This window comes from Petromyzon marinus (genome assembly GCF_048934315.1).
Source record: "Petromyzon marinus isolate PM22_M1 ecotype Great Lakes invasive population chromosome 84 unlocalized genomic scaffold, UKy_Petmar_22M1.pri1.0 chr84_unloc.7, whole genome shotgun sequence".
NCBI classification, from domain to species: domain Eukaryota; kingdom Metazoa; phylum Chordata; class Hyperoartia; order Petromyzontiformes; family Petromyzontidae; genus Petromyzon; species Petromyzon marinus.
In genome coordinates, this window is record NW_027422644.1 from 14,880 (window position 1) to 37,079 (window position 22,200).

Consider the following 22,200-nt stretch of genomic DNA (forward strand, 5'->3'; position numbering starts at 1 on the left):
TGTCTGTATGTCTGTGTGTCTCTATGTGTGTCTGTGTCTCTATGTGTGTCTGTGTCTCTATGTGTGTCTGTATGTGTGTGTGTGTCTATGTATATCTGTGTGTGTGTCTCTATGTGTGTCTGTGTCTCTATGTGTGTCTGTATCTCTATGTGTGTCTGTGTCTCTATGTGTGTCTGTATGTGTGTGTCTCTATGTATATCTGTATGTCTGTGTGTCTGTGTGTCTCTATGTGTGTCTCTATGTGTGTCTGTGTCTCTATGTGTGTCTGTATGTCTGTGTGTCTCTATGTATATCTGTGTGTCTGTATGTCTGTGTGTCTCTATGTGTGTCTGTGTCTCTATGTGTGTCTGTGTCTCTATGTGTGTCTGTATGTGTGTGTCTATGTATATCTGTGTGTGTGTCTCTATGTGTGTCTGCATGTGTGTGTATGTCTATGTATATCTGTGTGTGTGTCTCTATGTGTGTCTGTGTCTCTATGTGTGTCTGTATCTCTATGTGTGTCTGTGTCTCTATGTGTGTCTGTATGTGTGTGTCTCTATGTGTCTCTGTGTGTCTCTATGAGTCTCTATGTATCTCTGTGTGTCTCTGTGTGTCTCTATGTCTGTGTGTCTGTGTGTGTGTCTGTGTGTCTTTATGCGTGTCTCTGTGTTTGTGTGTGTCTCTATGTATATCTGTGTGTCTGTGTGTCTCTATGTGTTTCTAAGTGTGTCTGTGTGTCTCTATGTCTGTGTGTGTGTGTCTCTGTGTGTCTCTGTGTCTGCGTATCTCTGTGTGTCTCTGTGTATGTGTGTGTCTCTGTGTGTCTGTGGGGAGCGGTGGTGCAGCGGTTAGCGCGCTATGAACCTGGCGACCCGGGTTCGATTCCCGCTCACGGCCAACACCAGTGACGATTATCTGAACCGGTCCCGGGCCTCCCCTAGGTCGACTCAGCCTCAAATGAGTACCTGGTGCGGTGTGTAAACATCGCCACTGGGGAGACAAAGGCGGTCGGGCGTGGTGTTGGCCACCCACCCCCTCGTGTACCGTTCCGGCCTTCATAGGTGCTCGCTAACAGCACTTGCCCCTACAGTCTGTTAAGGCTATATGGGGGATCTGTGTCTCTATGTGTGTCTCTATGTGTGTCTCTATGGGTCTCTGTGTGTCTTTATGCGTCTTTATGTGCCTCTATGTGTGTGTCTTTGAGTCTCTATGTATCTCTATGTGTCTCTGTGTCTCTATGAGTCTCTGTGTATCTCTATGAGTCTCTGTATCTCTGTGCGTCTCTGTGTGTCTCTATGAGTCTCTGTGTGTCTCTGTTTATCTATGAGTCTCTATTTATCTCTATGTATCTATGTATATCTGTGTGTCTCTGTGTGTACCTATGAGTCTCTATGCATCTCTATGAGTCTCTATGTGTCTCTGTGTGTCTCTATGAGTCTCTGCGTATCTCTATGAGTCTCTGTATCTCTGTGCGTCTCTGTGTGTCTCTATGAGTCTCTGTGTGTCTCTGTTTATCTATGAGTCTCTATTTATCTCTATGTATCTATGTATATCTGTGTGTCTCTGTGTGTACCTATGAGTCTCTATGCATCTCTATGAGTCTCTATGTGTCTCTGTGTGTCTCTATGAGTCTCTGCGTATCTCTATGAGTATCTGTATCTCTGTGTGTCTCTTTGTGTCTCTATGAGTCTCTGTGTATCTCTATGAGTCTCTGTATCTCTGTGTGTCTCTGTGTGTCTCTGTGTGTCTCTATGAGTCTCTGTGTGTCTCTGTTTATCTATGAGTCTCTATGTATCTCTATGAGTCTCTATGTGTCTCTGTGTGTCTCTATGAGTCTCTGTATATCTCTATGAGTCTCTGTATCTCTGTGTGTCTCTTTGTGTCTCTATGAGTCTCTGTGTATCTCTATGAGTCTCTATGAGTCTCTGTGTGTCTCTGTGTGTATCTATGAGTCTCTATGTAACTCTATGAGTATCTGTGTGTCGCTTTGTGTCTCTATGTATCTCTATGAGTCTCTGTGTGTCTCTATGTGTCTATATGTGTCTCTATGTGTCTCTGTGTGTCTCTATGAGTCTCTGTGTGTCTCAATCTCTGTGTGTCTCTGTGTGTCTCTCTGTATCTCTATGAGTCTCTATGAGTCTCTATGTATCTCTATGTGTCTCTGTGTATCTCTGTGTATCTCTATGTATCTCTATTAGTCTCTATGTGTCTCTATGTATCTCTATGTGTCTCTATGAGTTTCTATATATCTCTACGAGTCTCGATGTATCTCTATGAGTCTCTATGTATCTCTATGTATCTCTACGAGTCTCTGTGTGTCTCTATGAGTCTCTATGTATCTCTATGAGTCTCTATGTATCTCTATGAGTCTCTATGTATCTCTATGAGTCTCTACGAGGCTCTATGTATCTCTACGTATCTCTGTGTATCTCTATGGGTCTCTATGTATCTCTGTGTGTCTCTGTGTGTCTCTGTGTCTCTGTCTCTATGTATCTCTATGAGTCTCTATGTATCTCTATGTATCTCTATGAGTCTCTGTGTGTGTCTCTGTGGGTCTCTTTGTATCTCTATGTATCTCTATGTATCTCTATGTGTCTCTATGTGTCTCTGTGTATCTCTATGAGTCTCTGTGTATCTCTATGTATCTCTGTGTGTCTCTGTGGGTCTCTATGAGCTGCTCCCATCACGTGACGTGGCCGGACCGCCACTCAGCAGCTCAGCGGGGCCTCCTTACAGCTGGCGACACAGACTTGATGAGTGGTCACGTGGACACTCACACCTGGGCGATACCATCTACTCAGGTGTGGCTGGGAGGGGGGGTGGAACATTCCTTTGTGATACCATCTAGCAATCATACAATCTCCCCCCGCTACGCCTTAGCAGTTGGTATCGCCCAGGAATGCCCCAAGCCAACCTCAATCTCCCCCCTCCATGCCTTAGCAGTTGGTATCGCCCAAGATTGCTCCAAGCCAACCTCAATCTCCCCCCGCCACACCTTGCCAGTTGGTATCGCCCAAGAATGCCCCAAGCCAACCTCAATCTCCCCCCTGCCACGCCTTAGCAGTTGGTATCACCCAAGAATGCCCCAAGCGAACTTCAATCTCCCCCCCGCCACACCTTAGCAGTTGGTATCGCCCAGGAATGCCCCAAGCCAACCTCAATCTCCCCCCTCCACGCCTTAGCAGTTGGTATCGCCCAAGAATGCCCCAAGCCAACCTCAATCTCCCCCCCTCCACGCCTTAGCAGTTGGTATCGCCCAAGAATGCCCCAAGCCAACCTCAATCTCCCCCCGCCACGCCTTAGCAGTTGGTATCGCCCAGGAATGTCCCAAACCAACCTCAATCTTCCCCCGCCACACCTTAGCAGTTGGTATCGCCCAAAAATGTCCCAACACCCCCCCCTGCCACGCTCAATCACTTGGTATCGCCCAGGTGTGTCCCCACTCAACCTTAACCCCCCCTCCACCACACGTAAGCAGTTGGTATCGCCCAAGAATGCCCCAAGCCAACCTCAATCTCCCCCCGCCACGCCTTAGCAGTTGTTATAGCCCAGGATTATCCCAACCTCAACCCTCTCCCCCCCGCCACGCCTTGCCAGTTGGTATCGCCCAGGTGTGGCGGTTGGGTGTACAAGGTTGGGTTGGGAATTCCTGGACGATACCAACTGATTGGGTGTGGCGGGGGGGGGGAGGGTTGGTTTTGTTTCGATCCGAATGCAGAATGGCACCGTCACTCCGCACAGAAATCATCTTCTAATCAAGACGCTCATTGCGTCGAGGGATGGTGTCAGCCAAGACAAGTGGAATTGAAAGAACGTTACAATGATGCACAAATCGACAGGACAATTGAACGCCAAACAAGCAAAATCAACTTGCCCGGGTTAAATTTTTTTTTTATTTAAATTTATAAAAAAACCATGTTCAACAAATCCCAGTTGGATGCAAAGTCAAACAACAACAACAATAACCACGACCACAACGAGAGACAACTTTAGATTAAAGGATCCGTCAGTCTAACTCCGTACTGCAATAAAATAAAAAAACGTGGCCCAAAACCCCCCTCCCCCCAAAAACAACGTTTTTGAAAATCATCAAAAAATGAATCCGTAATTTGCAACGTAACAGCGGTGATCACGGTGACTGTGAACGGATTTTTTTTTTTAAATCAATAAACTACACAGGCAACAGGTAACACCAAATCCTAGAGCCATAGCTGGCTGCATTAGTTATAAAATAAGATTCTCACTTGAAGTCACCACCACCACCACGTGGGCATACCCACGTGACTTTACCGAAAGAACCACGTGGAGAGAGAGAGAGCGGGAGAGAGACACGCAGACTTCAAATACACGGCACGTAGATCGAAGCCAGGACCTCCTGTATACCAGGCGATGTAGTCAACATCTCACAGGGTCAGGGATCGAAGCCAGGACCTCCTGTAGACCAGGCGAGGTAGTCAACATCTCACAGGGTGTGGGATCGAACCCAGGACCTCCTGTAGACCAGGCGAGGTAGTCAACATCTCACAGGGTCCCTGATCGATGCCAGGACCTCCTGTAAACCAGGCGAGGTAGTCAACATCTCACCACGTGGATCGTAACCAGGACCTCCTGTATACCAGGCGATGTAGTCAACATCTCACCGGGTCAGGGATCGAACCCAGGACCTCCTGTAGACCAGGCGAGGTAGTCAACATCTCACCACGTGGATCGAACCCAGGACCTCCTGTAGACCAGGCGAGGTAGTCAACATCTCACCACGTGGATCGAACCCAGGACCTCCTGTAGACCAGGCGAGGTAGTCAACATCTCACCACGTGGATCAAACCCAGGACCTCCTGTAGACTAGGCGAGGTAGTCAACATCTCACAGGGTCCCTGATCGATGCCAGGACCTCCTGTAGACAAGGCGAGGTAGTCAACATCTCACAGGGTCAGGGATCGAACCCAGGACCTCCTGTAGACCAGGCGAGGTAGTCAACATCTCACAGGGTCCGTGATCGAACCCAGGACCTCCTGTAGACCAGGCGAGGTAGTCAACATCTCACCACGTGGATCAAACCCAGGGTCTCCTGTAGACCAAGCGAGGTAGTCAACATCTCACCACGTGGATCGAACCCAGGACCTCCTGTAGACCAAGCGAGGTAGTCAACATCTCACAGGGTCCGGGATCGAACCCAGGACCTCCTGTAGACCAGCCGAGGTAGTCAACATCTCACCACGTGGATCGTACCCAGGACCTCCTGTGGACCAGGCGAGGTAGTCAACATCTCACCACGTGGAGAGACAGAGAGAGATATTGATATTCTAGATAGACAGGCGGTGTCCGATGCTGATAGCCCCTTCGATCCCTCTGTGTGTGTAGAAACAGGAGGCGGTCTTTATAGGCACAGCACCTGCCCCTACAGCCACTGTGTAGGCTACCTGGGGGAGCTTTGTCTGTGTCTGTGTGAGTGAGTGGTTTGTTCAGTGAGCGGGAGTGGGTGAGTGAGTGGATGAGTGAGTGGGTGAGTGGGTGAGTGAGTGGGTGAGTGGGTGAGTGAGTGAGTGGGTGTGTGAGTGGGTGAGTGGGTGGGTGAGTGGGTGTGTGGGTGAGTGGGTGAGTGGGTGTGTGAGTGAGTGGGTTGGGTGAGTGGGTGAGTGGGTGGGTGAGTGGGTGAGTGGGTGGGTGAGTGGGTGAGTTGGTGAGTGAGTGAGTTGGTGAGTTGGTGAGTGGGTGGGTGAGTGGGTTGGTGAGTGGGTTGGTGAGTGAGTGGGTGAGTGAGTTGGTGAGTGGGTGGGTGAGTGGGTTGGTGAGTGAGTGGGTAAGTAAGTTGGTGAGTGGGTGAGTGAGTTGGTGAGTGAGTTGGTGAGTGGGTGGGTGAGTGAGTTGGTGAGTGAGTGAGTTGGTGAGTTGGTGGGTGAGTGAGTGGGTGAGTGAGTGGGCGAGTGAGTGGGTGGGTGAGTTAGTGAGTGAGTGGGTGAGTTGGTGAGTTGGTGAGTGAGTTGGTGGGTGAGTGAGTTGGTGAGTTGGTGAGTGGGTGGGTGAGTTGTTGAGTGAGTGAGTTGGTGAGTTGGTGGGTGAGTGAGTTGGTGAGTTGGTGAGTGAGTGGGTGGGTGGTTTGGTGAGTGAGTGAGTGAGTTGGTGAGTTGGTGAGTGGGTGGGTGAGTAAGTTGGTGAGTGAGTTGGTGAGTGGGTTGGTGAGTGGGTTGGTCAGTGAGTTGGTGAGTGAGTTGGTGAGTGGGTGGGTGAGTGAGTTGGTGAGTGAGTGAGTTGGTGAGTTGGTGGGTGAGTGAGTGGGTGAGTGAGTGGGCGAGTGAGTTGGTGAGTGAGTGGATTGGTGACTGAGTGAGTGAGTGGGTGAGTGAGTTGGTGAGTGAGTGGGTTGGTGACTGAGTGAGTGGGTGGGTGAGTTGGTGAGTGAGTGGGTGAGTTGGTGAGTGAATTGGTGGGTGAGTGAGTTGGTGAGTTGGTGAGTGGGTGGGTGAGTGAGTTTGTGAGTGAGTGAGTGAGTTGGTGAGTTGGTGAGTGAGTGGGTGGGTGAGTTGGTGAGTGAGTGAGTGAGTTGGTGAGTTGGTGAGTGGGTGGGTGAGTGGGTTGGTGAGTGGGTTGGTGAGTGAGTGGGTGAGTGAGTTGGTGAGTGGGTGGGTGAGTCGGTTGGTGAGTGAGTGGGTAAGTAAGTTGGTGAGTGGGTGAGTGAGTTGGTGAGTGAGTTGGTGAGTGGGTGGGTGAGTGAGTTGGTGAGTGAGTGAGTTGGTGAGTTGGTGGGTGAGTGAGTGGGTGAGTGAGTGGGCGAGTGAGTGGGTGGGTGAGTTAGTGAGTGAGTGGGTGAGTTGGTGAGTTGGTGAGTGAGTTGGTGGGTGAGTGAGTTGGTGAGTTGGTGAGTGAGTGGGTGGGTGAGTTGTTGAGTGAGTGAGTGAGTTGGTGAGTTGGTGGGTGAGTGAGTTGGTGAGTTGGTGAGTGAGTGGGTGGGTGGTTTGGTGAGTGAGTGAGTGAGTTGGTGAGTTGGTGAGTGGGTGGGTGAGTAAGTTGGTGAGTGAGTTGGTGAGTGGGTTGGTGAGTGGGTTGGTGAGTGAGTTGGTGAGTGAGTTGGTGAGTGGGTGGGTGAGTGAGTTGGTGAGTGAGTGAGTTGGTGAGTTGGTGGGTGAGTGAGTGGGTGAGTGAGTGGGCGAGTGAGTGGGTGGGTGAGTTAGTGAGTGAGTGGGTGAGTTGGTGAGTTGGTGAGGGAGTTGGTGGGTGAGTGAGTTGGTGAGTTGGTGAGTTGGTGAGTGAGTTGGTGGGTGAGTTGGTGAGTGAGTTGGTGAGTGGGTGGGTGAGTGAGTTGGTGAGTGAGTGGATTGGTGACTGAGTGAGTGAGTGGGTGACTGAGTTGGTGAGTGGGTTGGTGACTGAGTGAGTGGGTGGGTGAGTTGGTGAGTGAGTGGGTGAGTTGGTGAGTGAATTGGTGGATGAGTGAGTTGGTGAGTTGGTGAGTGGGTGGGTTAGTGAGTTGGTGAGTGAGTTGGTGAGTGAGTTGGTGAGTGGGTGGGTGAGTGTGTGAGTGAGTGGGTGAGTGAGTGAGTTGGTGAGTTGGTGAGTGGGTGAGTTGGTGAGTGGGTGAGTGAGTTGGTGAGTGAGTGGGTGGGTGAGTTGTTGAGTGAGTTGGTGAGTTGGTGAGTGAGTTGGTGAGTTGGTGAGTGGGTGGGTTGGTGACTGAGTGAGTGGGTGAGTGAGTTGGTGAGTGAGTGAGTGAGTTGGTGAGTTGGTGAGTGGGTGGGTGAGTGGGTTGGTGAGTGGGTTGGTGAGTGAGTGGGTGAGTGAGTTGGTGAGTGGGTGGGTGAGTCGGTTGGTGAGTGAGTGGGTAAGTAAGTTGGTGAGTGGGTGAGTGAGTTGGTGAGTGAGTTGGTGAGTGGGTGGGTGAGTGAGTTGGTGAGTGAGTGAGTTGGTGAGTTGGTGGGTGAGTGAGTGGGTGAGTGAGTGGGCGAGTGAGTGGGTGGGTGAGTTAGTGAGTGAGTGGGTGAGTTGGTGAGTTGGTGAGTGAGTTGGTGGGTGAGTGAGTTGGTGAGTTGGTGAGTTGGTGAGTGAGTGGGTGGGTGAGTTGTTGAGTGAGTGAGTGAGTTGGTGAGTTGGTGGGTGAGTGAGTTGGTGAGTTGGTGAGTGAGTGGGTGGGTGGTTTGGTGAGTGAGTGAGTGAGTTGGTGAGTTGGTGAGTGGGTGGGTGAGTAAGTTGGTGAGTGAGTTGGTGAGTGGGTTGGTGAGTGGGTTGGTGAGTGAGTTGGTGAGTGAGTTGGTGAGTGGGTGGGTGAGTGAGTTGGTGAGTGAGTGAGTTGGTGAGTTGGTGGGTGAGTGAGTGGGTGAGTGAGTGGGCGAGTGAGTGGGTGGGTGAGTGAGTGGGTGAGTTGGTGAGTTGGTGAGGGAGTTGGTGGGTGAGTGAGTTGGTGAGTTGGTGAGTTGGTGAGTGAGTTGGTGGGTGAGTTGGTGAGTGAGTTGGTGAGTGGGTGGGTGAGTGAGTTGGTGAGTGAGTGGATTGGTGACTGAGTGAGTGAGTGGGTGAGTGAGTTGGTGAGTGGGTTGGTGACTGAGTGAGTGGGTGGGTGAGTTGGTGAGTGAGTGGGTGAGTTGGTGAGTGAATTGGTGGATGAGTGAGTTGGTGAGTTGGTGAGTGGGTGGGTTAGTGAGTTGGTGAGTGAGTTGGTGAGTGAGTTGGTGAGTGAGTTGGTGAGTGGGTGGGTGAGTGTGTGAGTGAGTGGGTGAGTGAGTGAGTTGGTGAGTTGGTGAGTGGGTGAGTTGGTGAGTGGGTGAGTGAGTTGGTGAGTGAGTGGGTGGGTGAGTTGTTGAGTGAGTTGGTGAGTTGGTGAGTGAGTTGGTGAGTTGGTGAGTGGGTGGGTTGGTGACTGAGTGAGTGGGTGAGTGAGTTGGTGAGTGGGTGGGTGAGTGAGTTGGTGAGTAGGTGAGTGGGTGGGTGAGTGAGTTGGTGAGTGAGTGAGACTGTCTGTGGCACGGGGGATACAAAGGCGGCCGGGCTAGGGGTGTGTTGGTGCTGCTACTGTCCCTGTTGCTGCAACTCGCTCCTCACAGCGACTTGCTGGTACAGCGTTGCCAGAGGCTACACGGGTAGCTTTGTCTGTGTCTGGGTGTGGCTCGCCACGTGAGTCTGTGTGTGTCACTGTGTGTGTGTCACTATGTGTCTGTGTGTGTCTGTGTGTGTGTGTCACTGTGTGTATGTGTGTGTCTGTGTGTGTCACTGTGTGTGTCTGTGTGTGTGTGTCACTGTGTGTATGTGTGTGTCTGTGTGTGTCACTGTGTGTGTGTCACTGTGTGTGTCTGTGTACTGTGTGTGTGTCTGTGTGTGTCTGTGTGTGTGTCACTGTGTGTCTGTGTGTGTCTGTGTGTGTCTGTGTGTGTGTGTCTGTGTGTGTCTGTGTGTGTCTGTGTGTGTGTGTCACTGTGTGTGTGTCACTGTGTGTGTCTGTGTACTGTGTGTGTGTCTGTGTGTGTCTGTGTGTGTGTCACTGTGTGTCTGTGTGTGTCTGTGTGTGTCTGTGTGTGTGTCACTGTGTGTGTGTCACTGTGTGTGTCTGTGTGTGTGTGTCACTGTGTGTCTGTGTGTGTCTGTGTGTGTGTCTGTGTGTGTCTGTGTGTGTGTCTGTGTGTGTCTGTGAGTGTCACTGTGTGTGTGTCACTGTGTGTGTCACTGTGTGTGTGTCTGTGTGTGTGTCTGTGTGTGTGTCACTGTGTGTGTGTGTCACTGTGTGTGTCACTGTGTGTGTGTCTGTGTGTGTGTGTCTGTGTGTGTGTCACTGTGTGTGTGTGTCACTGTGTGTGTGTCTGTGTGTGTGTCACTGTGTGTGTGTGTCTGTGTGTGTGTCACTGTGTGTGTGTCACTGTGTGTGTGTATGTGTGTGTGTCTGTGTGTGTCACTGTGTGTGTGTGTGTGTCTGTGTGTGTGTCACTGTGTGTGTCTGTGTGTGTCTGTGTGTGTGTGTCACTGTGTGTGTGTCTGTGTGGGTCACTGTGTGTGTGTCACTGTGTGTGTGTCTGTCTGTGTGTCTGTGTGTGTCACTGTGTGTGTCACTGTGTGTGTGTGTCTGTGTGTGTCACTGTGTGTGTCACTGTGTGTGTGTCTGTGAGTGTCACTGTGTGTGTGTCACTGTGTGTGTGGCTGTGAGTGTTACTGTGTGTCTGTGTGTGTCACTGTGTGTATGTGTGTGTCTGTGTGTGTCACTGTGTGTATGTGTGTGTTTGTGTGTGTCACTGTGTGTGTCTGTGTGTGTGTCTGTGAGTGTCACTGTGTGTGTCTGTGTGTCTGTGAGTGTGTCTGTGTGTGAGTTAGTGTGTGTGTCTGTGTGAGTGTGTCACTATGTGTGTCTGTCTGTGTGTGTGTCTGTGTGTGTCTGTGTGTGTGTCTGTGTGTGTCACTGTGTGTGTGTGTCACTGTGTGTGTGTCTGTGTGTGTGTCACTGTGTGTGTGTGTGTGTCTGTGTGTGTGTCACTGTGTGTGTGTCACTGTGTGTGTGTCACTGTGTGTGTCACTGTGTGTGTGTGTCTGTGTGTGTGTCACTGTGTGTGTGTGTCACTGTGTGTGTGTCTGTGTATGTGTCACTGTGTGTGTGTGTGTCTGTGTGTGTCACTGTGTGTGTCACTGTGTGTGTGTCTGTGAGTGTCACTGTGTGTGTGTCACTGTGTGTGTCACTGTGTGTGTGTCTGTGAGTGTCACTGTGTGTGTCTGTGTGTGTCACTGTGTGTATGTGTGTGTCTGTGTGTGTCACTGTGTGTATGTGTGTGTCTGTGTGTGTCACTGTGTGTGTCTGTGTGTGTGTCTGTGTATGTCACTGTGTGTGTGTGTGTCTGTGTCTGTGTGTGTCTGTGTCTGTGTGTGTCACTGTGTGTATGTGTGTGTCTGTGTGTGTCACTGTGTGTGTCTGTGTGTGTGTCTGTGTGTGTGTCACTGTGTGTGTGTGTGTCTGTGTGTGTCACTGTGTGTATGTGTGTGTCTGTGTGTGTCACTGTGTTAGTCTGTGTGTGTGTCTGTGAGTGTCACTGTGTGTGTGTCTGTGTGTGTCTGTGTGTGTGTGTCTGTGTGTGTCTGTGTGTGTGTGTGTCTGTGTGTGTCTGTGTGTGTGTGTCACTGTGTGTATGTGTGTGTCTGTGAGTGTCACTGTGTGTGTCTGTGTGTGTCTGTGTGTGTGTCACTGTGTGTGTGTTAGTCTGTGTGTGTGTCTGTGAGTGTCACTGTGTGTGTGTCTGTGTGTGTCACTGTGTGTGTGTCTGTGTGTGTCTGTGTGTGTGTGTCACTGTGTGTATGTGTGTGTCTGTGTGTGTGTGTCACTGTGTGTGTGTCTGTGTGGGTCACTGTGTGTGTGTCACTGTGTGTGTGTCTGTCTGTGTGTCTGTGTGTGTCACTGTGTGTGTCACTGTGTGTGTGTCTGTGAGTGTCACTGTGTGTGTGTCACTGTGTGTGTCACTGTGTGTGTGTCTGTGAGTGTCCCTGTGTGTGTGTCACTGTGTGTGTCACTGTGTGTGTGGCTATGAGTGTTACTGTGTGTCTGTGTGTGTCACTGTGTGTATGTGTGTGTCTGTGTGTGTCACTGTGTGTATGTGTGTGTCTGTGTGTGTCACTGTGTGTGTCTGTGTGTGTGTCTGTGAGTGTCACTGTGTGTGTCTGTGTGTCTGTGAGTGTGTCTGTGTGTGAGTTAGTGTGTGTGTCTGTGTGAGTGTGTCACTATGTGTGTGTGTCTGTGTGTGTGTCTGTGTGTGTCTGTGTGTGTGTCTGTGTGTGTCTGTGTCTGTGAGTGTGTCACTGTGTGTGTCTGTGTGTGTCTGTGTGTGTCACTGTGTGTGTCACTGTGTGTGTGTCTGTGAGTGTCACTGTGTGTGTGTCACTGTGTGTGTCACTGTGTGTGTGTCTGTGAGTGTCACTGTGTGTGTCTGTGTGTGTCACTGTGTGTATGTGTGTGTCTGTGTGTGTCACTGTGTGTATGTGTGTGTCTGTGTGTGTCACTGTGTGTGTCTGTGTGTGTGTCTGTGTGTGTGTCACTGTGTGTGTGTTAGTGTGTGTGTGTGTCTGTGAGTGTCACTGTGTGTGTCTGTGTGTGTCACTGTGTGTATGTGTGTGTCTGTGTGTGTCACTGTGTGTATGTGTGTGTCTGTGTGTGTCACTGTGTTAGTCTGTGTGTGTGTCTGTGAGTGTCACTGTGTGTGTGTCTGTGTGTGTCACTGTGTGTGTGTCTGTGTGTGTCTGTGTGTGTGTGTCACTGTGTGTATGTGTGTGTCTGTGAATGTCACTGTGTGTGTGTCTGTGTGTGTGTGTCACTGTGTGTGTGTGTCTGTGTGTGTGTATCTGTGTGTGTGTGTCTGTGAGTGTGTGTATGTGAGTGTCTGTGTGTGTGTGTCTGTGAGTGTCACTGTGTGTGTGTGCCTGTGTGTGTGTATCTGTGTGTGTGTGTCTGTGTGTGTGTCTGTGTGTGTGTGTCACTGTATGTGTGTCTGTGTATGTCTGTGAGTGTCACTGTGTGTGTGTCTGTGAGTGTCACTGTGTGTGTCTGTGTGTCTGTGAGTGTGTCTGTGTGTGAGTTAGTGTGTGTGTGTCTGTGTGAGTGTGTCACTATGTGTGTGTGTCTGTGTGTGTGTCTGTGTGTGTCTGTTAGTGTTTCTGTGTGTGTGTCTCTGTGTGTGTGTGTGTCTGTGTGTGTGTCTCTGTGTGTGTGTCTGTGTGTGTGTGTCTTTGTGTGTCTGTGAGTATCACTGTGTGTGTGTCTGTGTGTGTGTTACTGTGTGTCTGTGAGAGTGTGTGTGTCTGTGTGTGTGTCTGTGTGTGTGTGTCTGTGTGTCTGTGAGTGTCACTGTGTGTGAGTCTGTGTGTGTGTCTGTGTGTGTGTGTCTGTGTGTGTGTGTCTGTGTGTGTGGGTCTGTGTGTGTCTGTGTTAGTGTGTGTGTCTGTGTTAGGAAAGGCAGCGGGCAGAGATGATCTCCCAAGCGAAATGCTGAGGGAGGGTGGCGTTTGTGCACAGACTGCCCTATATGAGATCATAACAACAGTCTGGACCACTGGACGGGTTCCGCAGGATTGGAAGGATGCCCTGGTGGTCCCCCTTTTTAAGAAGGGGGACCGCACAGACTGTAACAACTACAGGGGCATCTCACTCCTCAGTGTGCCGGGAAAGGTCCTGGCAAGGATTATTCAGCATCGCCTTGCCAGGCACGCTGAGGAGAGGCTTGCGGAGCCCCAATGCGGTTTCAGGAAAGGGCGGTCCTGCACAGATGCCATATTTTCTGTCCGTCTGCTACAGCAGAGGTGTAGGGAATTCCAACAAGACCTACATCTCTGCTTTATTGACCTGGTCAAGGCCTATGATACCATCAGTAGGCCTGGGCTCTGGGTCGTTCTTCGTGCTTTTGGAGTACCTGACCCTCTGCTCACGATCATTAAGGACCTTCATGATGGTGAGCGGGCCCGGGTAAAACTACGTGGCCGGGAGTCAGAGCCATTCCCTGTACACCTTGGGGTGCGACAGGGATGTCCTCTGGCTCCCACATTATTTAACATCTATTTTGACCACGTAGTTCGTGAAGCCTTCAATAGCTGTACCGGGGGAATCTCCATATGGTACAGATATAATGGGAGGCTAATCGATGCCCGGGTGCGGTCAAGGGATGGCTCCCTATTGCTCAACCACGTTATGTATGCTGATGATTTGGTAATAGCTGCTCAGTCAGAGGAGGAGTTGGAGACGCTGCTGCTGAGACTGGAGCGTGCCACTAAGAGGTGGGGCCTTACCATCAGCCCCACCAAAACTAAGCACCTGCCTGGGTATTTTGTACCATCGGACACTCCACCCCCACAACTCCCAATCGGTGATGGGTCAGTTGTGGAGAGAGTGGAGAGTTTCCCAAACCTGGGCAGTGTGCTTATGACCGACTCCAGTTTAACAGCAGAGGTCTCACTCCGAATCAGTCGAGCGGCAATATCTTTTCATCGGTTGCGTAACGCTGTGTGGAAGCTACCTGGTCTGTCGCTCCGCACTAAGCTTCAGGTCTTCTCGGCCACGGTCATTCCCTCCCTTCTCTACGCTTGTGAAACGTGGACCCCCCTAATGGAACATCTTCGCCGGTTAGAAACATTTAGGCTGGCCTGCCTACGATCCATCCTGGGTTTAACCAGACTGGATTGTGTGAGGAGCTCACAAATCCTTGAAAGATCTGGGCAGGGTCCCATCGGTGAGCTCCTCCGGCAGGCAAGGCTGCGATGGCTGGGTCATGTAGCCCGCATGCCCAGCCACCGCATGCCGAAACAGCTTTTGTTTGGCCGGATTGAGGGGGCTAAGCGGGCGCGGCATGGGCTAGAGAAGACATGGAGTGATGTGGTACAGGAGGACGTGGAGCTGAGTGGACTTGCCGATGACTGGTACCAGCGGTGTCAAGATCGGCCTCTGTGGAGGAGGCTCGTGAAGGACGCTACTGGGCAGTTGGAGGCAGTCGCCCTCCAACAACAACGGAGGGCGGAGGAGCGACGCTCACAACAACGAGCGGAGCGCCGGGTGGCTAAAGCACAGCAGGTTGGCACAGTAGGGGGCACAGGTGGTGCATCAACCAGTCATCTCAGTCAGTCGACCCGTGGCACCTGGGTCTGCCCCGTGACCTCCTGCCAGCGGGCGTTCGACACTTCACGTGGCCTCACGGTGCACATAGCCTGGCACAAGCGTCGTGGTGACGTCACCGCCACTTAGTGGCGAATGGCGGTTGTTGTTGTTGTGTGTCTGTGTGTGTATGTGTGTGTGTGAGTCTGTGTGTGTCTGTGAGTGTGTCTGTGTGTGTGTCTGTGTGTCTGTGTGTGTGTGTCTTTGTGTCTCTCTGTGTGTGTCTGTGTGTATGTGTCTGTGAGTGTGTCTGTGTGTGTGTGTCTGTGTGTGTATGTGTGTCTGTGTCTGTGTGTGAGTGAGTCTGTGTGTGAGTGTGTGTGCATGTGTGTGTGTGTCTGTGTGAATGAATCTGTGTGTGAGTGTGTGAGTGAGTGAGACTGTGTGAGTGTGTGTGTCTGTGTGTGTGTATGTGTGTATCTGTGTGTATGTATCTGTGTGTGTATGTGTGTCTGTGAGTGAGTGAGTCTGTGAGTGTGTGTGGGTCTGTGGTTGTGTATGTGTGTATGTGAGGTCAACTCAGCCTCAAATGAGTACCTGGTGCGGTGTGTAAACATCGCCACTGGGGAGACAAAGGCGGTCGGGCGTGGTGCTGGCCACCCACGCCCTCGTGTACCGTTCCGGCCTTCATAGGTGCTCGCTAACAGCACTTGCCCCTACAGTCTGTTAAGGCTATATGGGGGATCTTTGTCTGTGTTGTGTGTCTCTAGGTGCTCGCTAACAGCACTTGCCCCTACAGCCTGTTACAGGCTACACGGGGGATATTTTTTAGTCTGGGTGTGAGTCTGTGTGTGTGTGTATCTGTCTGTGTGTGAGTCTGTGTGAGTCTGTGTGTGTGAGTCTGTGGGTGTGTGAGTCTGTGTGGGTGTGTGTGAGTCTGTGTGTGAGTCTGTGTGTCTGTGTGTGTGTGAGTCTGTGTGTGTGAGTCTGTGTGTGTGAGTCTCTGTGTGTCTGTGTGTGTGTCTGTGTGTGTGTCTGTGTGTGTGAGTCTGTGTGTGTGAGTCTGTGTGTGTGTCTGTGTGTGTGTGAGTCTGTGGGTGTGTGAGTCTGTGTGTGAGTCTGTGTGTCTGTGTGAGTCTGTGTGTGTGTGAGTCTGTGTATGTGTCTGTGTGTGTGTGAGTCTGTGTGTGTGTATCTGTGTGTGAGTCTGTGTGTGAGTCTGTGTGTACTGTGTATATCTGTGTGTATGTGTGAGTCTGTGTGTGTGTGAGTGTGTATCTGTGTGTGTGAGTCTGTGTGTGTGTGAGTGTGTATCTGTGTGTGTGAGTGTGTATCTGTGTGTGTGAGTCTGTGGGTGTGAGTCTGTGTGTGTGTGAGTGTGTGAGTCTGTGTATCTGTGTGTATCTGTGTGAGTCTGTGTGTGTGTCTGTGTGAGTCTGTGTGTGTGTCTGTGTGTATCTGTGTGTGTGAGTCTGTGTGTGTGAGTGTGTATGTGTGTGTGAGTCTGTGGGTGTGGCTGAGCGGCCACTATAAAGGCAGCCGCGCCCCAAGATTCTCCATCGCATTCCACTCCTCCCCACCCAGCTCCACCAGCTCCTTCAGGTGAGGTGCAGGGCGAGAAGCGATCACTCACTCACTCATACACTCACTCACTCATACACTCACTCACTCACACACTCACTCACTCACTCACACACTCACTCACTCATACACTCACTCATACACTCACTCACTCATACACTCACTCACTCATACACTCACTCACTCACACACTCATACACTCACTCACTCACACACTCACTCACTCATACACTCACTCACACACTCACTCACTCACTCATACACTCACTCACTCATACACTCACTCACTCATACACTCACTCACTCATACACTCACTCACTCATACACTCACTCATACACTCACTCACTCACACACTCACTCACTCATACACTCACTCACTCATACACTCACTCATACACTCACACACTCATACACTCACTCACTCACACACTCACTCACTCATACACTCACTCACACACTCACTCACTCACTCATACACTCACTCACTCATACACTCACTCACTCATACACTCACTCACTCATACACTCACTCACTCACACACTCACTCACTCATACACTCACTCACACACTCACTCACTCACTCATACACTCACTCACTCATACACTCACTCATACACTCACACACTCATACACTCACTCACTCACACACTCACTCACTCATACACTCACTCACACACTCACTCACTCACTCATACACTCACTCACTCATACACTCACTCACTCATACACTCACTCACTCATACACTCACTCACTCATACACTCACTCATACACTCACTCACTCACACACTCACTCACTCATACACTCACTCACACACTCACTCACTCATACACTCACTCATACACTCACTCACTCATACACTCACTCACTCATACACTCACTCAATCATACACTCACTCATACACTCATACACTCACTCATACACTCACTAATACACTCACTCATACACTCACTCATACACTCACTCACTACTCACACACTCACTCACTCATACACTCACTCACTCATACACTCACTCATACACTCATACACTCACTCATACACTCATACACTCACTCATTCACTCACTCATACACTCACTCACTCATACACTCACTCATACACTCACTCATACACTCACTCACTCATACACTCACTCACTCATACACTCACTCACTCATACACTCACTCACTCACTCATACACTCACTCACACACACACTCATACACTCACTCACTCATACACTCACTCACTCACACTCATACACTCACTCATACACTCACTCATACACTCACTCATACACTCACTCACTCACCCACTCACTCACGCACCCACTCACTCACTCACCCACTCACCCACTCACTCACTCACCCACTCACTCACCCACTCACTCACCCACTCACTCACACACTCACTCACTCACCCACTCACTCACCCACTCACCCACCCACTCACTCACCCACTCACCTAGCCACTCACTCACTCACCCACCCACTCACTCACTCACCCACTCACTCACCCACTCACTCACCCACCCACTCACTCACTCACCCACCCACTCACTCACCCACCCACTCACCCACCCACCCCACTCACTCACCCACTCACCCACTCACCCACCCACTCACCCACCCACTCACCCACTCACTCACTCACCCACTCACTCACTCACCCACCCACTCACCCACTCACTCACTCACCCACCCACCCGCCCACTCACCCACCCACTCACCCACCCACCCACCCACTCACCCACCCACTCACTCACTCACCCACTCACTCACGCACTCACCCACTCACTCACTCACCCACTCACTCACCCACTTACTCACCCACCCACTCACCCACCCACCCACTCACCCACTCACTCACTCACCCACCCACTCACTCACTCACCCACCCACCCACTCACCCACCCACCCATCCACTCACCCACTCACTCACCCACTCACTCACCCACCCACCCACTCACTCACCCACCCACCCACCCACTCACTCACCCACCCACCCACTCACTCACCCACCCACTCACTCACTCACCCACTCACCCACCCACCCACTGACTCACCCACCCACCCACTCACCCACTCACTCACCCACTCACTCACTCACCCACTCACCCACTCACCCACTTACCAACTCACCCACCCACTCACTCACTCACCCACTCACTCACGCACTCACCCACTCACTCACTCACCCACTCACTCACCCACTTACTCACCCACCCACTCACCCACCCACTCACCCACTCACTCACTCACCCACCCACTCACTCACCCACCCACCCACTCACCCACCCACCCATCCACTCACCCACTCACTCACCCACTCACTCACCCACCCACCCACTCACTCACCCACCCACCCACCCACTCACTCACCCACCCACCCACTCACTCACCCACCCACTCACTCACTCACCCACTCACCCACCCACCCACTGACTCACCCACCCACCCACTCACCCACTCACTCACCCACTCACTCACTCACTCACCCACTCACCCACTCACCCACTTACCAACTCACTCACTCACCCACTCACTCACCCACCCACTCACCCACTCACCCACTCACTCACTCACCCACTCACCCACTCACTCACTCACCCACTCACCCACCCACTCACCCACTCACCCACCCACTCACTCACTCACCCGCCCACCCACTCACTTACTCACTCGCCCGCTCGCTCACCCACTCACTCACTCACCTACTCACTCACTCACCCACCCACTCACTCACCCACCCACTCACCCACCCACTCACTCACCCACTCACCCACCCACCCACCCACTCACCCACCCACTCACTCACTCACCCACTCACTCACGCACTCACCCACTCACTCACTCACCCACTCACTCACCCACTTACTCACCCACCCACTCACCCACTCACTCACTCACCCACCCACTCACTCACCCACCCACCCACTCACCCACCCACCCATCCACTCACCCACTCACTCACCCACTCACTCACCCACCCACCCACTCACTCACCCACCCACCCACCCACTCACTCACCCACCCACCCACTCACTCACCCACCCACTCACTCACTCACCCACTCACCCACCCACCCACTGACTCACCCACCCACCCACTCACCCACTCACTCACCCACTCACTCACTCACCCACTCACCCACTCACCCACTTACCAACTCACTCACTCACCCACTCACTCACCCACCCACTCACCCACTCACCCACTCACTCACTCACCCACTCACCCACTCACTCACTCACCCACTCACCCACCCACTCACCCACTCACCCACCCACTCACTCACTCACCCGCCCACCCACTCACTTACTCACTCGCCCGCTCGCTCACCCACTCACTCACTCACCTACTCACTCACTCACCCACCCACTCACTCACCCACCCACTCACCCACCAACTCACTCACCCACTCACTCACCCACCCACTCACTCACCCACCCACTCACACACCCACTCACCCACCCACATTGTTGCCAGCTCGCTCGCCCGCTCTGAGCCACGCCCTGACACTGCCCTCACCACTGCACCACCGCTCCCCGCACAAACAATCAGCCACTGAATCACACAGATACAGACAAAGCTACCCCAGGTAGCCTCTAGTAGGCTGTAGGGTCAAGTGCTGTGACTCACAGACACAGACAAAGCTACCCCAGGTAGCCTCTAGCAGGGCTCTAGGGGCAAGTGCTGTCACACAGACACAGACAAAGCTCCCTCAGGTAGCCTCTAGCAGGGCTGTAGGGGCAAGTGCTGTTACACACAGACACAGACAAAGCTCCCCCAGGTAGCCTCTAGTAGGGCTGTAGGGGCAAATGCTGTGTTAGACACACACAGACAAAGCTCCCCCAGGTAGCCTCTAGCAGGGCTGTAGGGGCAAGTGCTGTCAGACAGACACAGACAAAGCTCCCCCAAGTAGCCTCTAACAGGCTGTAGGGGCAAGTGCTGTTATACACAGATGCAGACAAAGATCCCCCAGGTAGCCTCTAGCAGGGCTGTAGGGGCAAGTGCTGTTACACACAGACACAGACAAAGCTCCCCCAGGTAGCCTCTAGCAGGGCTGTAGGGGTAAGTGCTGTTACACAGAGACACAGACAAAGCTCCCCCAGGTAGCCTCTAGCAGGGCTGTAGGGGCAAGTGCTGTTACACACATATACAGACAAAGCTCCCCCAGGTAGCCTCTAGCAGGGATGTTGGGGCAAGTGCTGTGACTCACAGACACAGACAAAGCTCCCCCAGGTAGCCTCTATTAGGGCTGTAGGGGCAAGTGCTGTGACACACAGCTACAGACAAAGCTCCCCCAGGTAGCCTCTAGCAGGGTGTAGGGGTAAGTGCTGTGACACACAGACACAGACAAAGCTCCCCCAGGTAGCCTCTAGTAGGGATGTTGGGGCAAGTGAAGTCACACAGACACAGACAAAGATACCCCAGGTAGCCTCTATTAGGGCTGTAGGGGCAAGTGCTGTGACACACAGCTACAGACAAAGCTCCCCCAGGAGCCTCTAGCAGGGCTGTAGGGGCAAGTGCTGTTACACACAGACACAGATAAATATCCCCCAGGTAGCCTCTATTAGGGCTGTAGGGGTAAGTGCTGTGACACACAGCTACAGACAAAGCTCCGCCAGGTAGCCTCTATTAGGGCTGTAGGGGCAAGTGCTGTTACACACAGACACAGACAAAGCTCCCCCAGGTAGCCTCTAGCAGGGCTGTAGGGGCAAGTGCTGTGTTAGACACACACAGAAACAGCTCCCCCAGGTAGCCTCTAGTAGGGCTGTAGGGGCAAGTGCTGTTACACACAGACACAGACAAAGCTCCCCCAGGTAGCCTCTAGCAGGGCTGTAGGGGCAAGTGCTGTGTTAGACACACACAGAAACAGCTCCCCCAGGTAGCCTCTAGTAGGGCTGTAGGGGCAAGTGCTGTTACACACAGCTACAGACAAAGCTCCCCCAGGTAGCCTCTAGCAGGGTGTAGGGGCAAGTGCTGTCACACGGACACAGACAAAGCTCCCTCAGGTAGCCTCTATTAGGGCTGTAGGGGCAAGTGCTGCTACACACAGACACAGACAAATATCCCCCAGGTAGCCTCTATTAGGGCTGTAGGGGCAAGTGCTGTTACACACACAGACAAAGCTCCCCCAGGTAGCCTCTAGCAGGGCTGTAGGGGCAAGTGCTGTGTTAGCCACACAGACACAGCTCCCCCAGGTAGCCTCTAGCAGGGCTGTAGGGGCAAGTGCTGTGACACACAGCTACAGACAAAGCTCCCCCAGGTAGCCTCTAGTAGGGCTATAGGGGCAAGTGCTGTTACACACATATACAGACAAAGCTCCCCCAGGTAGCCTCTAGCAGGCTGTGGGGGCAAGTGCTGTGACTCACAGACACAGACAAAGCTCCCCCAGGTAGCCTCTAGTAGGGCTGTAGGGGCAAGTGCTGTTACACAAAGACACAGACAAAGCTCCCCCAGGTAGCCTCTATTAGGGATGTAGGGGCAAGTGCTGTTACACACCGCTACAGACAAAGCTCCCCCAGGTAGCCTCTAGCAGGGTGTAGGGGCAAGTGCTGTCACACGGACACAGACAAAGCTCCCACAGGTAGCCTCTATTAGGGCTGTAGGGGCAAGTGCTGCTACACACAGACACAGACAAATATCCCCCAGGTAGCCTCTATTAGGGCTGTAGGGGCAAGTGCTGTCACACGGACACAGACAAAGCTCCCACAGGTAGCCTCTAGCAGGGCTGTAGGGGCAAGTGCTGCTACACACAGACACAGACAAAGCTCCCCCAGGTAGCCTCTAGCAGGGCTGTAGGGGCAAGTGCTGTGACACACAGCTACAGACAAAGCTCCCCCAGGTAGCCTCTAGCAGGGCTGTAGGGGCAAGTGCTGTGTTAGACACACACAGAAACAGCTCCCCCAGGTAGCCTCTAGTAGGGCTGTAGGGGCAAGTGCTGTGACACACAGCTACAGACAAAGCTCCCCCAGGTAGCCTCTAGTAGGGCTGTAGGGGCAAGTGCTGTTACACACATATACAGACAAAGCTCCCCCAGGTAGCCTCTAGCAGGCTGTGGGGGCAAGTGCTGTGACTCACAGACACAGACAAAGCTCCCCCAGGTAGCCTCTAGTAGGG

At 52.3% G+C, this 22,200-nt stretch overlaps 1 protein-coding gene across 1 annotated transcript in view; it reads left to right on the forward strand.

The window, feature by feature from the left end:
- The first annotated feature begins 15,968 nt into the window (after nt 1–15,968).
- The window catches only part of LOC116937045 (annexin A2-like), a 76,846-nt gene continuing 70,614 nt past the window's right edge, over nt 15,969–22,200 (forward strand). The window contains exon 1 of the mRNA XM_076059241.1: nt 15,969–16,111. The gene's annotated coding sequence lies outside the window, so the exon portion shown is untranslated. The remainder of the gene's footprint in view (nt 16,112–22,200) is intronic.